Source organism: Triturus cristatus, chromosome 2_1 (genome assembly GCF_964204655.1).
Source record: "Triturus cristatus chromosome 2_1, aTriCri1.1, whole genome shotgun sequence".
NCBI classification, from domain to species: Eukaryota; Metazoa; Chordata; class Amphibia; order Caudata; family Salamandridae; genus Triturus; species Triturus cristatus.
Window position 1 is genome coordinate 218,233,500 of NC_140581.1, and position 23,370 is coordinate 218,256,869.

Here is a 23,370-nt window from a genome sequence, read left to right on the forward strand (position 1 = left end):
TGATTCTGTCATTCAATAAATAATTGAAGGTTTTTAAGGGGGGGTCAATAATAGCCGGTTCCTAGGTGAAGTAGAGGGTTTGGGATGGATTGGTGGATTTATTCCTAGAAACGAGAAGAATGCTTATGAATTCAGGAAGGGACTATTGTGATGGGATTAGTCTTCTCCCAGCCATACATGCATTTCTGCATCTTTGTTGAGTCCCAGTTCAGTTGTTTTAAATTTCAAGATCAGCTCACTTTCGCGTCTTCGCAGTCTTAGTTCCCTGTTGCCCCCTCTTTTGGTTGGATGTACAATCTCTAGACCAAAGAAGAGGAAATCCTTTTTGTGGTGATGTTTGTCCTCAAAGTGTTCTGTCAAGGGGTGGCCAGAGGTGTGTTTGTTGATATTGCGGTAGTGTTCTTGAATCCGGATACGCAAAGGTCGGATCGTGCTGCCAATGTATGGTAGATTGCATGGGCAGAGGATTACATAAATATAGAATTTACTGTTGCAATCAATCCATTCTTTTATGGTGAATTCTTTCCCTTGTGTTATTAGTACATTCTTCGTTTTGTTGCGACTCAGTTTGCAAATACTGCAATTTTTACATGTGTGGTATCCAGGCGGTCTGTCCAAAAAGGTAGTTGGTTGGTTGCGTTTGTCTTCAAATTCGGATTTGCACAGGATGTTTTTTAGATTGGGGGCACGTCTGAAGGTTATCTCAGGGTATGTTTTGATGTCTTCTGCTAGATTCGGCGTTTGTTGTAACAGGTGCCAGTGTCTTTTTAGACTCTGTCTTATTTGGTGATGGCCATTGCTGTAGTCTGTGATGAATCGCATCGCTGAGTTGTTCCTTCTTTCATCCCTTCCACTGTGTTGGAACATCTGCTTGCGTTCTATTTTAGCCACTGTAGTCATGGTGTTTTTTAGGGTAGATTGCTCATATCCTCTTTGGGATAGTCTTGAAATGATCTCGTTTCCTTTTGCTTCAAATACTTCATCTTCGCTGCAGTTCCTGCGAGTTCTCAGGAATTCCCCTTTTGGGATATTCCTAATATTGTGACATGGGTGGAAGCTGTCAGCGCGCAAAATGGAATTGGCTGCTGTATCTTTCCTGTATAGTTTGCTTTGTAGGGTATTATCCTTGACATAGAGGGTAACGTCAAGGAAATTGACTTCCTTCTTGGAGAAGGTATGGGTTGTTTAATGCCCCATGGGTTTTTGTCGAGTTTGTCCAGGAATCTTTTTAGGAGTGTTTCATCACCTTGCCAGATGCACAAAATATCATCAATATATCGTCGCCATAGTATTATGTGGGAGGTGAAATCAGCAAAGTCATGGTCCCATAGCCAGAATTTTTCTACGTGGCTCATGAAGATGCATGCGTACGGCGGCGCAAATTTGGCTCCCATAGCGGTACCGCGTCTCTGTATATCTTCCCATTGAAGCTAAAGACATTATTTTCCAAACAGAAATTAAGCATTTCAAGAGTCATTTTATTGCATTCCAATAGGTTGGCTGATTGTGTCCATAATGAGAGTTGTGCTGCCGTTAGTCCGTCGCGGTGTTCAATAGATGTATACAGGCTGACGATGTCAATGCAGACTAGTATAAAATCTGATTCCCAGGTAATATCTTGGAGTTTCTCAAGGACGTCTTTAGTATCTCGGATGAAAGACGGTATTTCTTTCATAAGTCCTTGTAGTTTTCTGTCCACGTATTCCCCTATCCGTGAGCAAGGTGAGTTGATACCTGCTATGATGGGTCTTCCAGGTGGAGGGTAGATGCCTTTATGTATTTTGGGAAGGAGGTAGAGGGTGGGCATGGTGGGGTATGGAATATATAGAAATGATTTCTCTGATTGGGATATGAGTCCCAGGGTGTACCACTTGTCAAGTCTGGTTTTAATGGATTTGAGGATATCTTTGGTGGGGTCGTTGGTGAGGAGTTCATAGCAGGTGGCATCCCCTAGTTGTCGATTTGCCTCCAGTATGTAATCATCTATGTGCATTGTCACTGGGTTTCCTCCCTTGTCTGCCTCTTTTACAATCAGATCTTTTCTGTTTTTAAGTTGTTTTATTGCCTTCCTTTCTTCTGTTGTTGTGTTATGTGGAAGATACTTGGATTTGCATTGGTATTTGGTGTATTCATGTTCCAGATCACGTATGACTGCTAGGTGAAAGGCGTCTATACTATTACCTGCAGGTAATTGTGGTAAGAAAGTAGACTTTTTGGTTAGTTTGCTGTCTATGGAGATGTTGGTTTCTATTCCTAGTTCAAGTGCTGTTGTAGTTAGAGTGTCTGTGTTGTTTTCTTCCTCGCTTAGGTTGGTTAGTAAATCCACATCTTCAAGTTCCTGGATGGATAGTTCAGAGGTTGTGGCCATGAGTGGTGGTTCCTGTCTCATATCCTTGTCTGCAAAGAACACCTTAAGTTTTAATTTGCGAATGAATTTAAACAGGTCTATTTGTGTTTTGATCAAGTTCCATGGGGCAGTTGGACAGAACGAGAGTCCCTTGTTGAGTATGCTGGTTTCCTGTTTTGATAGTTGGATGTGGGATAGATTCTTTATTAGGTTGATGGGCATTACATCCTTCTTTCCATCTCCTTTTTCCTTGATCTCGTAGTGACGCCGATTGTTGGGGTCTGTTGGCGTCCAAATTGCTGGGAACCTCCCGTGGTTGAAGTATTTGTGGTGTTTGAGGTTTTCATACCGAGTCGATACCGCAGTACCTCCTCTAAAAAATTGACCTTGCATCTTGGATTTTCGCCTTCTGGTGCAGGTGCAGGTGAGTCAATGTCAGAGCTGGTGGTGGTTCCTGGGTGTTGTTCCGAACTATTTGTGTTTGATGTGTCTTGTGGTTTTGTGTCGTACTTTTTAGCAAAAGTATAAACTCTTCCGAACTGATAGTCAAGTTGGTCTCTTCTGAATTTGCGATTCTTCCTTTTAATAATGTCTTCCTCGAATTCATCGATTATTTGGTTAAGGATCTCATAGTTTTTCTTTATGAGTTCCCCCCAATTAGAATCCTCTATGTGCTTGCTTAGTGAGTCGACTTCGGTTTTAGCAATGTTATATTCATCTTCTGCATGATCAATAAGTTGTCTTATCATGTTATTTGAACATTCTTTAAGGTTTGCTTCCCATTTGCTGATGTATTGGGGGTTGGTAGTATCTGAGGGCGGAAAGATTAGTATTCTCAATCCCCGTGGGATTCGGTCAGCTTCAAGGTATTTTTTTAAAGATTCTGCTTCCCACCATTTGGTAGTTTCTCTCTTGACAGCGCGTTCCAAGTTTTGAAATGTATTTCGTGCTGATGTAGGGTTTGGTTTCGACGTTGTGCTTCCTTTGGTTACCGGTTCAGTTGAAAACATTTCCTCAACTCTTGTTGACCGTTGTGCTCGTCTGTCTTGGCATGATGCCATGAGATCAGAATCTACTGTAAATTTGAATCTTCTGGTGTTTTCTTATAGGTAGTGTAACACTTTTTACTTATCACTGTTAGTAAAGCTTGTTGGTTTTTCAGGGATATGACCTTGTGGTAAATTTTCTTAAGAAAAAGGGGAGAAAGGTCCCAGATCCCTTACTCGCCAGATATTAAGCGTATGTCATATTGGTGCTGGTTCTTGCCCGATGACAGGGGGAGACCCCTATCCCCCTAATTGAAGCAAAGGTTCTGTAGGTTTGTCTGGGCAAGATTTGTAATTCTTATTTGTGATGGAAAAATTCCAATTCAATACAAGTAAGTCCAAAAGTGAATAGTCCTTTATTTGCACTCTCAATATAGGAGTGGGTATGAAAGATGACGAAAAGAAGTGGCACAGCCAACAAGTGTTTCACCCCCTAAATGGCCTTGCGGCCTGGGGCTTCTTCAGGGCTGTACAATTTAGAATAAAGTAAAGCAATTGAATAATACATATGTGGTGAGAGATATGAGTATGTAGCAAAAGAGTGAGGAAAGGCAGTGCATAGGGGTTTAGGTCGGGTCGGGAGGAGAGGTTAAAGGGGACGGGAGCAGAAAAGAAAAAGGAGGGAAAGAAGAAAAAATGATAGGTATTACCGGACTGGTGGTAAGTGGTTTAGAATCATAAGTCGGTGAGCACATACGCGATGTGTAGAAGAGGAAAAAGGTTATACAGTGGTCATCAAGATATATATGAGTTTAAATGTATAAGGCACATATCATTTGTACGATGTAAATAGAGTAATTATTTCATATGTACAAATAGAGCATGAGAATGCATAATACAGTATTAGAGCCGACCAGTCAGGTGGTGGTCATTTATGAATTGAAGGAGAAAGACATAGTTTTTACCATAATACATTTCAAAGGAGGGTCATTGAAGGAGATTATGCGCGTGGTAATTACAATTATGAATCACGTATGCAACCGAAAAAAGTACGAAATTTAAGCGAATAATGGAGTACACGAAAGAGGTGATGTTAATGACAGTGCGTATAAAATGGCATAGTAAGTACAAATAAAAGTCACATATGCAGCCGGAGAGGGTACGAAATAAGAGCAAATGACAAAGTACACGAACAAGGTAATGATAATGACAGTGCATACAAGATAGCAATAGAATTTAAACATTTGTCAAAAAGAAAAGGTGTATATTTACAGAGATTTTCCGTAACAGGGGCAGTTGGGTGATAGGTTTGGATTGGTTTCCACGAGAGAAAAAGTCACAGTTAGTAACATTGACAGAGCTGGATTTTAATTCAAGCAATGTATTTACAAGGTGGTCGAACGTTACGTGACTAGCTCGTGTGGCATGTGGAAAGGTCTATGGTCGTGTAGGGGTGACTATCGTAATAGAAGAGCGGTAACATGCGTGATATCAATAGTGAAGGTGGTTTCTTGCTACGGTATATCAGATGACCGGCGTGATCTCTGATTAGGCATTTAAGGAGGTGTTGTCCGGGTTGGTGTAAATCGAAATGGATAATCGGTGGTGAAGTGCTTATGAGCGTTTCAGGCGTGAAGATATTAGGAGTGGTGGTAGTTACAGCTGGGGTCGGCATGAAACAAACTCGATCGTAAACTAGAATAGTATATTGCTATACGTGTGATACGATAATGAAGAGAAACGAGCGTGCTCATAACGATGAATGCGTAATTAGGAGGAAGTGTTCGAACGAGCGGTGCTTTTTATAAAATAAATGTGAATGAACGTGCTCATAACGAAAGGACGCAATAATGAGGAAGTGTTGGAGCAAGTAGTGCTTGTTACGGAATTGGTAGGTCATTTTAGCAGTTGTCGCAAAAAGAGGTTAGAAAGGGCTTACCGGGTGTCTCAGTAATGAAAGATTTCAACCGTAGTAACTGGTATAATACCGAAGGATTCTAAGGGGAGGGGATCAAAAAGAAAGAAGGTCTAACTTAGTACAAGGGTGGGCGGAGATCCGGGAGATGGTTTGGGGTTAGAAGCAGCACTTACCTCAGGTCGTGGCTAAATGCTTGTTGCGACTGTTCTGGTCTATTTGGAATTCTGTGTGCGTCCTGAGCAGCTAGCGTCTAAGTAGAGGGCTCGGGGGTGTAGATATCCGGGTTATGACCCGGAACACACTGAATTAGCGCGAAGGCGCCATTTTGGAATGGGAAAGAGAACTGGAGTATCCCTATATCTAGTGGAGCTCAGGTATGGAATATAGGGATGAATTCGAAGGTTGGACAAAGGGGTTTTGTCTCTAATAGGAACGTGATATGTGGTGAAGGGATAATCAGTGGAGGGCAATTGGTATGACTTGGATGGGTTTGGAACTTGTAATGGAAGGTCAGGCAGGTAGCGAGGATCTCATAGTATAGTATGAGCCCGGATTATGATTCTGTCATTCAATAAATAATTGAAGGTTTTTAAGGGGGGGGCAATAATAGCCGGTTCCTAGGTGAAGTAGAGGGTTTGGGATGGATTGGTGGATTTATTCCTAGAAACGAGAAGAATGCTTATGAATTCAGGAAGGGACTATTGTGATGGGATTAGTCTTCTCCCAGCCATACATGCATTTCTGCATCTTTGTTGAGTCCCAGTTCAGTTGTTTTAAATTTCAATTAGGGGGATAGGGGTCTCTCCCTGTCATCGGGCAAGAACCAGCACCAATATGACATACGCTTAATATCTGGCGAGTAAGGGATCTGGGACCTTTCTCCCCTTTTTCTTAAGAAAATTTGCCACAAGGTCATATCCCTGAAAAACCAACAAGCTTTACTAACAGTGATAAGTAAAAAGTGTTACACTACCTATAAGAAAACACCAGAAGATTCAAATTTACAGTAGATTCTGATCTCATGGCATCATGCCAAGACAGACGAGCACAACGGTCAACAAGAGTTGAGGAAACGTTTTCAACTGAACCGGTAACCAACAGAAGCACAACGTCGAAACCAAACCCTACATCAGCACGAAATACATTTCAAAACTTGGAACGCGCTGTCAAGAGAGAAACTACCAAATGGTGGGAAGCAGAATCTTTAAAAAAATACCTTGAAGCTGACCGAATCCCACGGGGATTGAGAATACTAATCTTTCCGCCCTCAGATACTACCAACCCCCAATACATCAGCAAATGGGAAGCAAACCTTAAAGAATGTTCAAATAACATGATAAGACAACTTATTGATCATGCAGAAGATGAATATAACATTGCTAAAACTGAAGTCGACTCACTAAGCAAGCACATAAAGGATTCTAATTGGGGGGAACTCATAAAGAAAAACTATGAGATCCTTAACCAAATAATCGATGAATTTGAGGAAGACATTATTAAAAGGAAGAATCGCAAATTCAGAAGAGACCAACTTGACTATCAGTTCGGAAGAGTTTATACTTTTGCTAAAAAGTACGACACAAAACCACAAGACACATCAAACACAAATAGTTCGGAACAACACCCAGGAACCACCACCAGCTCTGACATTGACTCACCTGCACCTGCACCAGAAGGCGAAAATCCAAGATGCAAGGTCAATTTTTTAGAGGAGGTACTGCGGTATCGACTCGGTATGAAAACCTCAAACACCACAAATACTTCAACCACGGGAGGTTCCCAGCAATTTGGATGCCAACAGACCCCAACAATCGGCGTCAATACGAGATCAAGGAAAAAGGAGATGGAAAGAAGGATGTAATGCCCATCAACCTAATAAAGAATCTATCCCACATCCAACTATCAAAACAGGAAACCAGCATACTCAACAAGGGACTCTCGTTCTGTCCAACTGCCCCATGGAACTTGATCAAAACAGAAATAGACCTGTTTAAATTCATTCGCAAATTAAAACTTAAGGTGTTCTTTGCAGACAAGGATATGAGACAGGAACCACCACTCATGGCCACAACCTCTGAACTATCCATCCAGGAACTTGAAGATGTGGATTTACTAACCAACCTAAGCGAGGAAGAAAACAACGCAGACACTCTAACTACAACAGCACTTGAACTAGGAATAGAAACCAACATCTCCATAGACAGCAAACTAACCAAAAAGTCTACTTTCTTACCACAATTACCTGCAGGTAATAGTATAGACGCCTTTCACCTAGCAGTCATACGTGATCTGGAACATGAATACACCAAATACCAACGCAAATCCAAGTATCTTCCACATAACACAACAACAGAAGAAAGGAAGGCAATAAAACAACTTAAAAACAGAAAAGATCTGATTGTAAAAGAGGCAGACAAGGGAGGAAACCCAGTGACAATGCACATAGATGATTACATACTGGAGGCAAATCGACAACTAGGGGATGCCATCTGCTATGAACTCCTCACCAGCGACCCCACCAAAGATATCCTCAAATCCATTAAAACCAGACTTGACAAGTGGTACACCCTGGGACTCATATCCCAATCAGAGAAATCATTTCTATATATTCCATACCCCACCATGCCCACCCTCTACCTCCTTCCCAAAATACATAAAGGCATCTACCCTCCACCTGGAAGACCCATCATAGCAGGTATCAACTCACCTTGCTCACGGATAGGGGAATACGTGGACAGAAAACTACAAGGACTTATGAAAGAAATACCGTCTTTCATCCGAGATACTAAAGACGTCCTTGAGAAACTCCAAGATATTACCTGGGAATCAGATTTTATACTAGTCTGCATTGACATCGTCAGCCTGTATACATCTATTGAACACCGCGACGGACTAACGGCAGCACAACTCTCATTATGGACACAATCAGCCAACCTATTGGAATGCAATAAAATAACTCTTGAAATGCTGAATTTCTGTTTGGAAAATAATGTCTTTAGCTTCAATGGGAAGATATACAGACAGAGACGCGGTACCGCTATGGGAGCCAAATTTGCGTCGCCGTACGCATGCATCTTCATGAGCCACGTAGCAAAATTCTGGCTATGGGACCATGACTTTGCTGATTTCACCTCCCACATAATACTATGGTGACGATATATTGATGATATTTTGTGCATCTGGCAAGGTGATGAAACACTCCTAAAAAGATTCTTGGACAAACTCGACAAAAACCCATGGGGCATTAAAACAACCAATACCTTCTCCAAGAAGGAAGTCAATTTCCTTGACATTACCCTCTATGTCAAGGATAATACCCTACAAAGCAAACTATACAGGAAAGATATAGCAGCCAATTCCATTTTGCGCGCTGACAGCTTCCACCCACGTCACAATATTAGGAATATCCCAAAAGGGGAATTCCTGAGAACTCGCAGGAACTGCAGCGAAGATGAAGTATTTGAAGCAAAAGGAAACGAGATCATTTCAAGACTATCCCAAAGAGGATATGAGCAATCTACCCTAAAAAACACCATGACTACAGTGGCTAAAATAGAACGCAAGCAGATGTTCCAACACAGTGGAAGGGATGAAAGAAGGAACAACTCAGCGATGCGATTCATCACAGACTACAGCAATGGCCATCACCAAATAAGACAGAGTCTAAAAAGACACTGGCACCTGTTACAACAAATGCCGAATCTAGCAGAAGACATCAAAACATACCCTGAGATAACCTTCAGACGTGCCCCCAATCTAAAAAACATCCTGTGCAAATCCGAATTTGAAGACAAATGCAACCAACCAACTACCTTTTTGGACAGACCGCCTGGATACCACACATGTAAAAATTGCAGTATTTGCAAACTGAGTCGCAAGAAAACGAAGAATGTACTAATAACACAAGGGAAAGAATTCACCATAAAAGAATGGATTGATTGCAACAGTAAATTCTGTATTTATGTAATCCTCTGCCCATGCAATCTACCATACATTGGCAGCACGATCCGACCTTTGCGTATCCGGATTCAAGAACACTACCGCAATATCAACAAACACACCTCTGGCCACCCCTTGACAGAACACTTTGAGGACAAACATCAACACAAAAAGGATTTCCTCTTCTTTGGTCTAGAGATTGTACATCCAACCAAAAGAGGGGGCAACAGGGAACTAAGACTGCGAAGACGCGAAAGTGAGCTCATCTTGAAATTTAAAACAACTGAACTGGGACTCAACAAAGATGCAGAAATGCATGTATGGCTGGGAGAAGACTAATCCCATCACAATAGTCCCTTCCTGAATTCATAAGCATTCTTCTCGTTTCTAGGAATAAATCCACCAATCCATCCCAAACCCTCTACTTCACCTAGGAACCGGCTATTATTGCCCCCCCCCTTAAAAACCTTCAATTATTTATTGAATGACAGAATCATAATCCGGGCTCATACTATACTATGAGATCCTCGCTACCTGCCTGACCTTCCATTACAAGTTCCAAACCCATCCAAGTCATACCAATTGCCCTCCACTGATTATCCCTTCACCACATATCACGTTCCTATTAGAGACAAAACCCCTTTGTCCAACCTTCTAATTCATCCCTATATTCCATACCTGAGCCTCCACTAGATATAGGGATACTCTAGGTCTCTTTCCCATTCCAAAATGGCGCCTTCGCGCTAATTCAGTGTCTTCCGGGTCATAACCCGGATATCTACACCCCGAGCCCTCTACTTAGACGCTAGCTGCTCAGGACGCACACAGAATTCCAAATAGACCAGAACAGTCGCAACAAGCATTTAGCCACGACCTGAGGTAAGCGCTGCTACTAACCCCAAACCACCTCCCGGATCTCCGCCCACCCTTGTACTAAGTTAGACCTTCTTTCTTTTTGATCCCCTCCCCTTAGAATCCTTCGGTATTATACCAGTTACTACGGTTGAAATCTTTCATTACTGAGACACCCGATAAGCCCTTTCTAACCTCTTTTTGCGACAACTGCTAAAATGACCTACCAATTCCGTAACGAGCACTACTTGCTCCAACACTTCCTCGTTATTGCGTCCTTTCGTTATGAGCACGTTCATTCACATTTATTTTATAAAAAGCACCGCTCGTTCGAACACTTCCTCCTAATTACGCATTCATCGTTATGAGCACGCTCGTTTCTCTTCATTATCGTATCACACGTATAGCAATATACTATTCTAGTTTACGATCGAGTTTGTTTCATGCCGACCCCAGCTGTAACTACCACCACTCCTAATATCTTCACGCCTGAAACGCTCATAAGCACTTCACCACCGATTATCCATTTCGATTTACACCAACCCGGACAACACCTCCTTAAATGCCTAATCAGAGATCACGCCGGTCATCTGATATACCGTAGCAAGAAACCACCTTCACTATTGATATCACGCATGTTACCGCTCTTCTATTACGATAGTCACCCCTACACGACCATAGACCTTTCCACATGCCACACGAGCTAGTCACGTAACCTTCGACCACCTTGTAAATACATTGCTTGAATTAAAATCCAGCTCTGTCAATGTTACTAACTGTGACTTTTTCTCTCGTGGAAACCAATCCAAACCTATCACCCGACTGCCCCTGTTACGGAAAATCTCTGTAAATATACACCTTTTCTTTTTGACAAATGTTTAAATTCTATTGCTATCTTGTATGCACTGTCATTATCATTACCTTGTTCGTGTACTTTGTCATTTGCTCTTATTTCGTACCCTCTCCGGCTGCATATGTGACTTTTATTTGTACTTACTATGCCATTTTATACGTACTGTCATTAACATCACCTCTTTCGTGTACTCCATTATTCGCTTAAATTTCGTACTTTTTTCGGTTGCATACGTGATTCATAATTGTAATTACCACGCGCATAATCTCCTTCAATGACCCTCCTTTGAAATGTATTATGGTAAAAACTATGTCTTTCTCCTTCAATTCATAAATGACCACCACCTGACTGGTCGGCTCTAATACTGTATTATGCATTCTCATGCTCTATTTGTACATATGAAATAATTACTCTATTTACATCGTACAAATGATATGTGCCTTAGACATTTAAACTCATATATATCTTGATGACCACTGTATAACCTTTTTCCTCTTCTACACATCGCGTATGTGCTCACCGACTTATGATTCTAAACCACTTACCACCTGTCCGGTAATACCTATCATTTTTTCTTCTTTCCCTCCTTTTTCTTTTCTGCTCCCGTCCCCTTTACTCTCTCCTCCCGACGCGACCTAAACCCCTATGCACTGCCTTTCCTCACTCTTTTGCTACATACTCATATCTCTCACCACATATGTATTATTCAATTGCTTTACTTTATTCTAAATTGTACAGCCCTGAAGAAGCCCCAGGCCGCAAGGCCATTTAGGGGGTGAAACACGTGTTGGCTGTGCCACTTCTTTTCGTCATCTTTCATACCCACTCCTATATTGAGAGTGCAAATAAAGGACTATTCACTTTTGGACTTACTTGTATTGAATTGGAATTTTTCCATCACGAATAAGAATTACAAATCTTGCCCAGACAAACCTACAGAACAGATTGGTGATGTGGACAGAGACCTGTCAGAAAGCCTTTGATACCCTCAAGGAGGCCATGAGTGCAGCACCCATACTCAAGGCCCCTGACTTCTCCAAACAATTTATAGTGCAGACAGGTGCTTCAGAGCTTGACATAGGGGTGGTCCTAGCACAGTTGAATGAGGAAGGCCTAGACCAGCAGGTAGCCTTTCATTAGCAGGTGGCTACTTTCACAGGAATAGAGGTGGAGTATGATTCTTTGCTGTGGTCTGGGCTCTGAAGAAGTTGAGATCATGCCTGTTTGGGACTCACTTCCTGGGTCAGTCAGACCACAGGCCCCTCAGATGGGTCATGCAGATGAGGGGTGGAAATCCCAAACTGTCGAGGTAGTGTTATGGCTCCATTAACCTCAAAGCAGATATCTAGATCTCACGCCATAGCACATTAAGATTGTCATATTCTCAGTTTTGTGCATACTTAATGGTAAAAGTTGGTTCATGGATATTATATAATTTTTGGCAAGAAAAACAATTATGTCTTTTATAACCTAAATATTATCTCATGACATTGTATTAATGTGCACTTTGTATACAATAGACTTTACCTTTATTTATTTAATTCTGATGATGTATCATGCACCCTCCTGTTTAGTTATTCTTTGTTTTTTATCATTTGTGTACAGGCACGTGTTGCATTGGACCTAACATGCAGTTAGTGCACATTCCAATGGCTGTAGGAACGTCTCAGCAGCTACACGAGCTAACTGACAAACTCCTCTAGCTACGCGTGCATTGCAACACATTTTAATCGGGTTATCAATAAGCTGCCAAGCTGAGAAGGAGCACTTCGCCTCTGAACTGAATCCTACTCACATACGCTCCAGCAACGAGTCAAGTAACGCATCTCCTGACAGCGTCCTCCGATCCCAGCGGTCTTCAGCTGCGGTGTTGAAGTCTTGTTTCTTCCTGCCTTGTGCCTGTCTTCCAGGCCTTCCTGGGTTAGACACACTCCTCTCTTCCCAAGGTCCGACCTTCTTGAACTTCTGGTTCCTGTAAAAACAATAAGAAAACAGTGAGTTACTCTTCATTTAGCTCACGTCTGGCCAGCTCGAAGAACAGAATATGTCAGGTATTTGGATATTTATTTTTAGACATGTACATGAGACAATCACACCGAGTAGTTTATTGTCTTGGCTATTTCCTTTTGTTGACATTTGCCACTTGGAACTGAAAAGTGACATGATATGCAATCGTGGAGGAGTTTCTCTCCTGTCATTATCACCTTGTGAGTTGCAGGCGAATAATTACTGTTTGGGACAGAACTTTTTTCAGATGTGTAAAGTAAAAGTTTAAATATAATTACTACTTTGCCATGTATATGTCATTGCCTTTTTAAATGTGATGTCCTTTGTTCTTTCACAGTCAAAATGAATGCAAGTGAACCTACAGTCTTACCACACTTCATAATGGAAAAGAGCAAAAATTAGGCATGTATTGTTTCAATATTATTATTTAAAAAAACAGCTAGAATAGACGAACAATGTATGATTTGTACTGAATGTAATTGTTATTGGTTTTGTCTGCAGAGTATTCCACTGATCCAGTTTGAACACAGTCAGTACTGGTGTCTAAAAAGTAGAAGAGAAGGTGATCTTGACTCTTACACTACCGCAATGCCGGTTCAGAGCATCATTGTGTAACCAGCGTTGCTGACTGGAGTCAGGGCATTTAGCTTGAAAATTAGAGACCTGAAATAAAATGAAAGTGAAACAACAAACTGTTAGACCAAGGGACACCGGTACTGACGAGTTGCCGCTAGACCCGCTAGGGGATGTAAGGCAAGAAACATGTTGACCACCTACACTACGAAGACCCAGTGGGACCATTATCTCCAGGCAGGGCTCACTTATTTTAGCTAGGGTAGTGCACCCTCAGAATACAATTATTACATAGGGCAGGACTAGACCTATTTTATATCACATCACTCACTCACCACACTACCCTGACCACATACCCTCACACACCCAATGACTTCATCAAAAAAAGATCTTCGGCAAAGAGCCCCTTCGCGGGTGCCCATCGGGCATTGCAGCGACGGCCCAACGAGGAGCAAAAGCCCTGTGATGAAGGATGACATCCTCTGGGGTGTGTGAGGGCAATCCATAAGAGACCTGAACACTCCTTCACTTTAGGAACTGCACATTGATATGTTTTTCATAGCTTTTAAGACATCCATGACTCGCTTGTTTGCTAAACATGTCTTTGTGCAAGCGAGCGATGACGAAGTGTTAAATCTCAAACAGGGTAATCAGGATTTGTTAACTTATGTTACTGCCTTCAACAGACTATTGACTGAAACACGATAGCCTGAAGAAAAAAGGACCTCCCTTTTTTACAGAGGGCTAAAGATGCCCTATCCCACATATTGGATTACTCTGATTTTTGTAGACCTAGTGGTTAGACTAGATCATAGGCTAGGAGAACAAAAGGGTGAAAGACCTAGAACAGATACAAGAGTATTTAAAAGTTCAAAAGTAGAACCTATGCAAATAGGAGGGATTAAAGGGCCTTTAACAACTGCAGAGAGAGAGCGTCACCATAAATTAAATTAAATTTGAATGATGGGCCTTTTGCTCGTGATTGTCCTATAAAACCAAGAAAGTTGCTGTAATTGCTATCATGACTGAGAAAGCTCAGGAAAACTAGCACTCTCGACTAGAATGGAGATCGTCGAGTCGAGAGAAGCCATTCCTCATATCTCCCAATATTTAGCAAATACAATGGCCCGAATCCCTCAACATTTTACTATTCAGGTATCCCTTGTATTAACGGCCCAACAAAGACATGTGTTACCAATGTTAATTGCTTCCTAGTTTAGCTAGTACATTGGGAATTACAATGGTATTAAAATCAGAGCCAGAGCCTGTACGAGCTGTTGATGGATTAGCATTATCATCAGGCCATATCACATATTAGACAATACCACTCACTTTAGTTTTGTTCTAATGGTCATACGGAACAACTGGTCTTTGATCTTTTCGATAACCCGACCTTTGGTGTGATTTTAGGAGTACCCTGGCTAACCACACATAACCCCAAAATGGATAGGGAATGCAGGACAGGTACCTTAGATGGCATGTATTGTCGGACTCATTGTTACCAAGAGACTGAAACAGAATGGTTCGCTCCATTACATTGCGCAATAGCATCAGAGTCCATAGCTATCATTTCCCCACAATATCATGATCTTAGGGATGTTTTTGATCCAGTAAAAGCTGCCTCCTTACCACCACACTCAACCCATGATTGCCAAATAGATCTTATCCCCTGGGGCGCCTCTGGCATGTAGTAGAGTGTATGCACTCACTGAAGCAGAAACGCAGTACTTATGACAATACTTAGGCAAATTATTGGCATTGGGTTTTATTAGACATTCTACTTCACCAGTGTCTTCCCCCCTCTTCTTCATCCCAAAACAGGGAGAAGATTTAGGAGCGTGCATTGATAATTGTGGCCTCAATCAGTCAACTATTAAGAAAAAATATCCTTTACACCTGATCCCAATTCTGTTGGACCAGCTCAGACATTCATCTGTATACACCAAATTAGACCTCCGGGGAGTGCACCATCTGATACGAGTCAAAGAGGGTGATGAGTGGAAGACAACTTTTAGACCAAATTTTTGTCTTTTTGAATACACCATCATGCCCTTTAGCTTGTGTGATGCCCAGGCGACTTTTCAGTACTTCATTAATGAAGTATTACGGGATTTTCAGGATATCTACATGGTTGTCAACATTGACGACATTCTCATTTATAAAAAAATGAAGAAGAACATGTTCAACAGGTGTGGGCTGTTCTCCAATGCATTGAGAACATAATTTATTTGCCAAACTAGAAAACTGCACATTTCATGAGCATTCAATAGACTTCCTGGGCTATCGCCTTTCTCCAACTGGTCTATCAATGGTTCCAACCAAAGTGGAAGCACTGTTAAATTGGCCCGAATCCAACAACATAAAAGGCATACGACGGGCTTTAGGGTTCGCAAATTTTTATAGACGGTTTACCCAGAATTGTTCTGACATAGTTGCCCCAATTACTTGTTTGCTGTGCAAAGGGCAACCTTTTGTTTGGTTGGAAGCTGCTTCACAAGCATTCCAGACATTGAAAGAAAAGTTCAGGTCAGCCCCAATATTAAAGTATCATGATCCAGCTCAACCATTTTGAAGCAGATGCTTCAAAGCTTGCTATTGGGGGTAGATTGTCTCAACGAAATTCAGAAGATGGTCAATTACATCCCATGGCATTTTACTCTAAAAAATTGCTCCCAGCGGAGCAAAATTATACAGTAGCAGAAAGGGCGCTCCTCGCCATTAAATTAGGTTTTGAAGAATAGCGATATCATCTAATGGGAGCCAAACATCTGGAGACCATTTTCACTGATCATAAAAATGTACAACATTTTTGGCTTGGTGAAGGCATTGACGCCACGCCAAATGAGATAACTTGATTACCTATCGAACAGGTACAATCTGATATTTTATCTTGTTAAAGTTATACTTCCATGAACACAAAGGCTGTACAATCACCCAACATCATCCTTCCTGAAAAAACTGTAGCAACTACACTCTTTGAGACAGATTTCCATACCATTTTACAGTGACAAAGTCAAGAGATGAACGTACAACAATGGCTCTCCAAACCAAATAATACCATCAATGGGGGGTTATTTTATCATGACTCCTGCCTCTTTCTACCTACTCAAGAGTTAGGAGAACAAGTTCAATGATGGATACATGATTCTTATCTAGCAGGACATCCAGGAGTACATAAAACTTTGGTCAATTGTAAGAAACAATTGTGGTGGGACTTCATGCGCCGAGACATTAAGGACTATATTGCGAAATGTCCTACCTGTGCGTGTCAAAAAAATGCTCACCAGGCTCCAGCAGGACTTTTATGTCCACTTCAAATACCACCCACTCCATGGCATATGATTAGTATAGATTTTGTAACATGATTAGCATAGATTTTGTAACAAATCTACCTCCAGCTGGTGGTCACAACACCATTTGTGTGGTAGTGGATCTTTTAACAAAAATAGCTCACTTTGTCCCCTCGCCAAAGTTACCTACAGCTGGTGAGTTTAGTATTATTTTCCTCCAACGTGTCATACGGTTACACAGTTTACCCTCCATGGTTATATCAGATTGTGGAGTCAATTCACTACATGATTTTGGAAAGCTTTATGTACAACGTTAGGGATTAAGGTAGCTCTGTCATCTGCTTATCATCCAGAATCATATGGTCAGATTGAGAAGGTCAACCAAACCTTAGAGCAAATACTCTGTTGTCTTTTGTCTACTGTCACAACTGAATGCCTTGCCAATAGCTGAATTATTGTACAATAACAGTGTACATGCAGGGACTCATTGTACCCCATTTGAATTACTTACAGGATTTCATCCAAGACATCTCCCAGTTACGTTACCCACTCTTTCGGTTCCCGCAGTTTCTGATCATTTGCAACAGTTGTTAGACATCCAGACACAAACAAAACTATCATTACAGAAATATAAAAACTCAATGAAAGATAAAGTGGATAAAAGTGAGAACTTGCTCCTAATTATAAGCTAAAAGAACAAGTGTGGTTGTCAACAATCTCCAAATAGAAGGATCACGTAAACCTATACCCAAATACATAAACTCTTTTGCGTCACCCAAATAGTGAATCTAGTAGCCATAAAATTAGACTTACCTGATGGATACCCTATCCATCCAGTATTTCATGTATCCCTAAGAAAACCTTACCATCCTGACAACCAACCAGATACACCACCACCTCGCATATTAGTCAATGGTCATTTAGAATATGAGGTACAACGCATTCTAGACTCAAAGCGCTTGCGAGGTCGGTTACACTACTTGATCATATGGAAAGGATATGATGCTACAGAACATTCATGGGATCCAGCCTTCCATATTCACGCCCCTCGTTTGTACGACAGTTTCCTGCTCATCACCTAGAGAAACCACGCCCAGGCGGGTGTTCTTTGGGAGGGGCGACTTTTATGGCTCCATCAACCTCAAAACAGATGTCTAGATCTCAGGCCATAGCACATTAGGATTGTCATATTTTCCGTTTTGTGCATACTCAATGATAAATGTTGGCTCATACATATTATATAATTTTTGGCAAGAAAAAACAATTATGTCATTACAAACCAAATATTATCTCATGACATTGCATTAATGTGCTCTTAGTATACAATAGACTTTACTTTTATTTATTTAATTTTGATGATGTATCATGCACCCTCCTGTTTAGTTATTCTTTGTTTTTATCATTTGTGTACAAGCACGTGTTGCATTGGCCATAACATGCGGTTAGGGCATGTTCCAACAGCTGTAGGCATGTGTCAGCAGCTACACGAGCTAACTGACAAACTCCTCTCGCTACGCGTGCATTGCAATACGTGTTAAGCAGGTTATTAATAAGCAGCGCTTGACCTCTGAACTGAATCCTACTCACCTTTGCTCCCGCGATGAGTCACGTAACGCGTCTCCTGACAGCGTGTAGTAAGTAGATTATTATTGTATTAGCAAATGTGTTGTGTATCTTTATGGAATGTATCTAGGTAAGCTGTAGGTAGAATGTTACTGGGGATCTAGAATCTCTGTGGAAAGGCAGATGAAGACTGGATCTTGTTGGGATATGTCGTGGGTTCTTTCCTATGAGAATAAATTCTACTTTTACTGAATAAACAGTTCCTGTGGCTTCATTATATGCTCCGAAGGTGAAGAGAGCATACTACATATTTTGGCGACGCACTGGATGGGATCTGTGTAACTTCGTAAGATTTTAATCTGTTTTGAACTGTGGAAAAGTGGCAGTTGGTCACAGCTGGAAAGGAAAAACCCACCGACGCTGATATCCTGCTTAAAATTCGCATGCGAGGCTGTGAGTACATCGACAATATCTATTTTGGTCGGTTTTGCTGGATGTCTTACCCGTTACGCCTCAGCATCATTCAAACAGCGCGTTGATTCTCTTGGAAGTCCGCGCTCGTGTTTCAACTGCTGACAGCTCAATCGGAAGCTGCAACAAAGAAGTGACGTCTATGCGCGATTGCATCATCACGTTTCGGCGGCCATTTTGTAAGGTTGGGATCGCTTGCCTTGCTAATCATTACGGCCACGTTATTCGGTTCGTGTATTTCATCAAAACATCGTTTTTTTCTCGTTTTTTTTTTAAATTAATTATTTCTCTCGTCATCACTATCAGCATTGGCCACAAAACGGATTAACTCTCAGGTGTGTTTTTGTCTTCAAGTTTTGTTTTCTTCTTTCTGTGTTTTGAATTCTGCACTATGGCAAGATCTAATGAAAGTATTGTAGCTCCTCCGTGTTTTTTAAAGGTTGTGGGTAAGCCACCCATTCCTTGGCCAAAGTGGTTAAGAGTTTTTACTAACTATTTGGAAGCCATTGATGCACTTGAATACTCTGCTTCTAGGAAAAGAGCCATATTATTTAATCATCTTGGAGATGCTGGTCAACAAGTATTTGATAGTCTTCCTACTGTCACGAATCCTTCAGCTGACGATTCTTGGAATGTTTACTCAGAAGCTTTAGCTCGTTTGGGTAAACAATATAAAGATGAGCCCTCAATAATGATTGAAAGACATGTTTTTTTTAAACAAAAACAGTCTGCAGAAGAATCCATTGAAGATTATTTAGCTACTTTGAGGGTGTTGGCTACAAAGTGTGAATTTGGGTCCTATTTAGAGACAGCACTTCGAGACCAACTTGTTTTTAATTGTTACAACAAAAAAATACAGGAACGCATACTAACTTGCAAAAATCCTACTTTAGACGAAGTGATTACTATTGCTAAGAGTATTGAATGTTCTGTCACATCATCCAAGATTTTAGCAGAGACTTCTAACGCTTCTTGTAACCCTAAGGTCATGAATGTGGATATGGATCAGAGTAACCAAATAGAAGTCAATGTGGTTGCAAATCGTTTAAAGAATACAAAAGTATTTGAACGTAAAAATAACATTTTTTGTTACAGGTGTGGTTCCAAGTTTCATGTTGGTAACAATCCAAAATGTCCGGCTCAAGGAAAAAGGTGCAATAATTGTAAAAGAATTGGTCATTTCTTTACTATGTGTAGGTTGCCAAAAGACAAAAGTAAGGTGAACTATATTTACAATGAGGACGAAATATGTGATGCGTTAAATGTGTCTTCATTATCAATTCATATTAATTCTCTTGAAGGGAATAAGATTAAAGGGCCTAATTGTGCTGTGTTAATTGGTCAAGTTGAAATGGAAGTAATGGCTGATTCAGGTTCGCCCATTACGATTTTAGATGAAAAAACATTTTACAGGCTATGGACAAACATAGAACTGTTACCTACTGATGTTAATCCAAAAGCCTTCGGGGAGTATGACATAGTAATGAGAGGGTATTTCAATGACACTATTAATTTTAAAGGTAGGGTGATCAATACTAAAATTTACGTGGCTTTGGATGGCAGAGACATTTTGGGTTGGCGTGACCAGGCCAGTTTGGGTATTTTCTTGAAACCGGGTCATCCGGAGCCTGTGGTTCTGGGTGACTTTCCAGTTCTATTAGTCAATGGCGATAATTCACATGACCCTGTTCTGGACAAATTGTTTAACAAATATAAATTGGTGTTCAGCAATGAAATTGGGTTGGTTAAGAATTTTGAACATACCATCAAACTTAAAGAGAAAGTCCCTTCGGTCTTCGGCTGCAGTGTTGATGGTGGTTTCTTCCTACCATATGCCTGTCTCCCAGGGCCTTCCTGGATTAGGCACGTTCTCCTCTTCCCGAGTCCCGACCTTCCTGAACTTCCGTTTCCTGTAAAAACAAAAAGAAAACAGTGAGCCAGCTCGAGGAGAAGAATATATCAGGTATTTGGATATTTATTTTTAGACACGTACTTGCTGAAATAGTAGGAGGCAATTACACCGAGTAGTTTATTCTTTTGGATATTTCCTTTTGTTGATATTTGCCACTTGGAACTAGAAAGCGACACGATATGGAATAGTGAAGAAGTTTCTCTCCTGTCATAATCAGAAGCACATAAGTGGTATAACACTTTATCACATTGTGAGTTCCAGGTGAGTAATTACAGTTTGGGACAGAACTTTTTCCAGATGTGTAAAGTAAAATGTTAAATACAATTACCACTTTGCCATGTATATGTCATTCCCCTTTTAAATGTGATGTTCCTTTTTCAGTTTAAATGAATGCAAGTGAACTGACAGTCTTACCACACTTCATAACAGAAAAGAGCACATTTTAGGCATGTATTGTTCCAAGAATATTATTTAAAAGACAACTAGAATAGACAATGTATGATCAGTGCTTAATGTAACTGTTATTGGTTTGTTTGCAGAGTATTCCACTGATCCAGTTTGAACACATGTGCAATCCCAGATAAAACCTGTAAAGAACCTCATGCTGACAGAGATCGGCATCCAGAGCTCCAGTATTGTTTGCTGTCTTCTTTTTCTCTCTCATCCCAACCCTTTGGCACCATTCGCAGCTCAGTGTAATATACAGACATTGTAGCTGGGAAGGGTTTCAAGGGGTATTGGGTTCTGTCATCTCCCGAAAGGAAGACCTAGAGTTCAGGTGAGTGGCTCTTGACAGGTAGTCCTTCTCCCTAGAGGGAATGGACTTTACGGTAGAGCACAGCCTGAGGTCAGACCACACCAATGCAAATGGTCTCTCTAGGTTCTTACCCCTTAGTGAAGAGAACTCTCAATGGGTTGAGTAGCTCTCCACACTTTCATCTGGGGGGGATACGTGTTTGACCTCACAGCTTTAGGGGGGTCTTCCCCTCAACTTTTTGCTTTAGTCCTCCACTTTGCTGATCTAATTTTTGCTGGTATTAGGACTCTGCATAATTTATCACTGCTCCCCTCAACTTTTTGCTTTAGTCCTCCACTTTGCTGATCTCATTTTTGCTGGTATTAGGACTCTGCACAATTTATCACGGCTAACCAGTGTGAAAGTGCTTCTGCTCTCTCACTTATACATTGTAATATTGGTTCATCCCTAATTTGTATATTTAATTTGCTTATAAATCCCTAGTAAAGTAGTAATACATGTACCAAGGGTCTCTAAATTAAATGCTACTAGAGGGCATACAACACTGACTGTGCCACCCACTTAAGTACCCTTTTAACCATATCTCAAGCCTGCCATTGCTCAGCCTATGTGTGCAGTTTACACTGCCATGTCGACTTGGCAAAATAAACGTTTTGCCAGGCCCAAACCTTCTCTTTTTATACACATAAGTCACCCCTAGGGTAGGCCCTGTGCAAACCAGAGGTCAGGGTGCAATGGATTGAAAAGACAGGACATGTACTTTTAAGTTTTACGTGTCCTGGTAGTGAAAAACTCTCACATTAGTTTTTCACTACTACAAGGCCTATCCCTCCCGTAAGCTAACATTGGAATTGCCTTATTACATTTTATAAGTGTAATTACCAATTGGAAAGAGATAAACCCTTCAAGTCTGGTCTCTCTGGAATAACAATTTAAAATCCAAATTTATGGCGAAGTTGGATTTTAAATTGCAATTCTGAAAATGCCACCTTCCGAAATCTGGCATTTTCTTACTTTAGCCATTTGGTGCACCTAGCCTGTCTCTGATCACATGACTGGGTGTAGTTGGGCTTTGTGTATTCCTCCTAGACAGCCACATACAATGGGAGCGTAAGTGTATCTCAATGTCTCTTCTCTGGCTGGATGCATAGCCTCTCTTACACCTGAATAGCCCCTGTCCTGTCCATACACAGAGGGCTGAAGACCTCCTGTAGTAAGACTGGAGCCAGGAATTGCATTTCAAAGGCATGTCTTTGAAGTCTTCTCCACTTCAACTGCGCCACTAGGTATAAGTACTGGACCTCAGACACCACTACTTCAGCACACTGCTGGACTTGCTGGACTTGAGGATACTCTGCCAGAAGAAGGACTGCTGTGCTGCTGAAGAATTGCCCCCCTGCAGGACTGCACTCTGCTGGACTCCTGCTTTGTTGTGCTGATCTGCTGCCTGCTGCTCTCTTGCATGGGTGAAAAAGACTGGACCTGCATCACTTGATCCCAGAGTGACAGCAAGGGCTAGTTGGCTGGCCTCCTGATCTGAAGCCTCAGGATCATAACAGACTTCCAATCCCTGCAACTGGACTCTGCCAGCTGAACTGATGCTTCTCCTCTGCTGAGCGATGCACCACGAGCAGAACTGATGGATCTTCTCGGCTGAGCACCGCGTCCCCAAACAGAAGTGATGCATTGCTGCTGCAGCGTGGATCGGACCTGTCACAAAAGACTTGCATTGCCGCCGCCTCCCACATCTTGGGATTGACACATCACCTTTGGAACCACCGTTGCACGATGCTTTTCCTGGTACAAGCTCCCCGCATACCTCTTTGACATCAGCTTGGGCGACGACGACAAAACTCAGCATCGCAGCTTCACCACTCATTGGAACTGACACATCGCCTCAGC

General features: G+C 41.4%; 1 long non-coding RNA gene across 1 annotated transcript in view; it reads right to left on the reverse strand.

Moving 5' to 3' along the window:
* The window catches only part of LOC146863987 (uncharacterized), a 481,032-nt gene that overhangs the window by 393,296 nt on the left and 64,366 nt on the right, over positions 1 to 23,370 (reverse strand). Inside the window, exons 4-5 of the long non-coding RNA XR_014976598.1 lie at positions 20,564 to 20,709; positions 12,691 to 12,867 (exon numbers count right to left, since the gene is read on the reverse strand). This is a non-coding gene — a long non-coding RNA (uncharacterized LOC146863987). The remainder of the gene's footprint in view (positions 1 to 12,690; positions 12,868 to 20,563; positions 20,710 to 23,370) is intronic.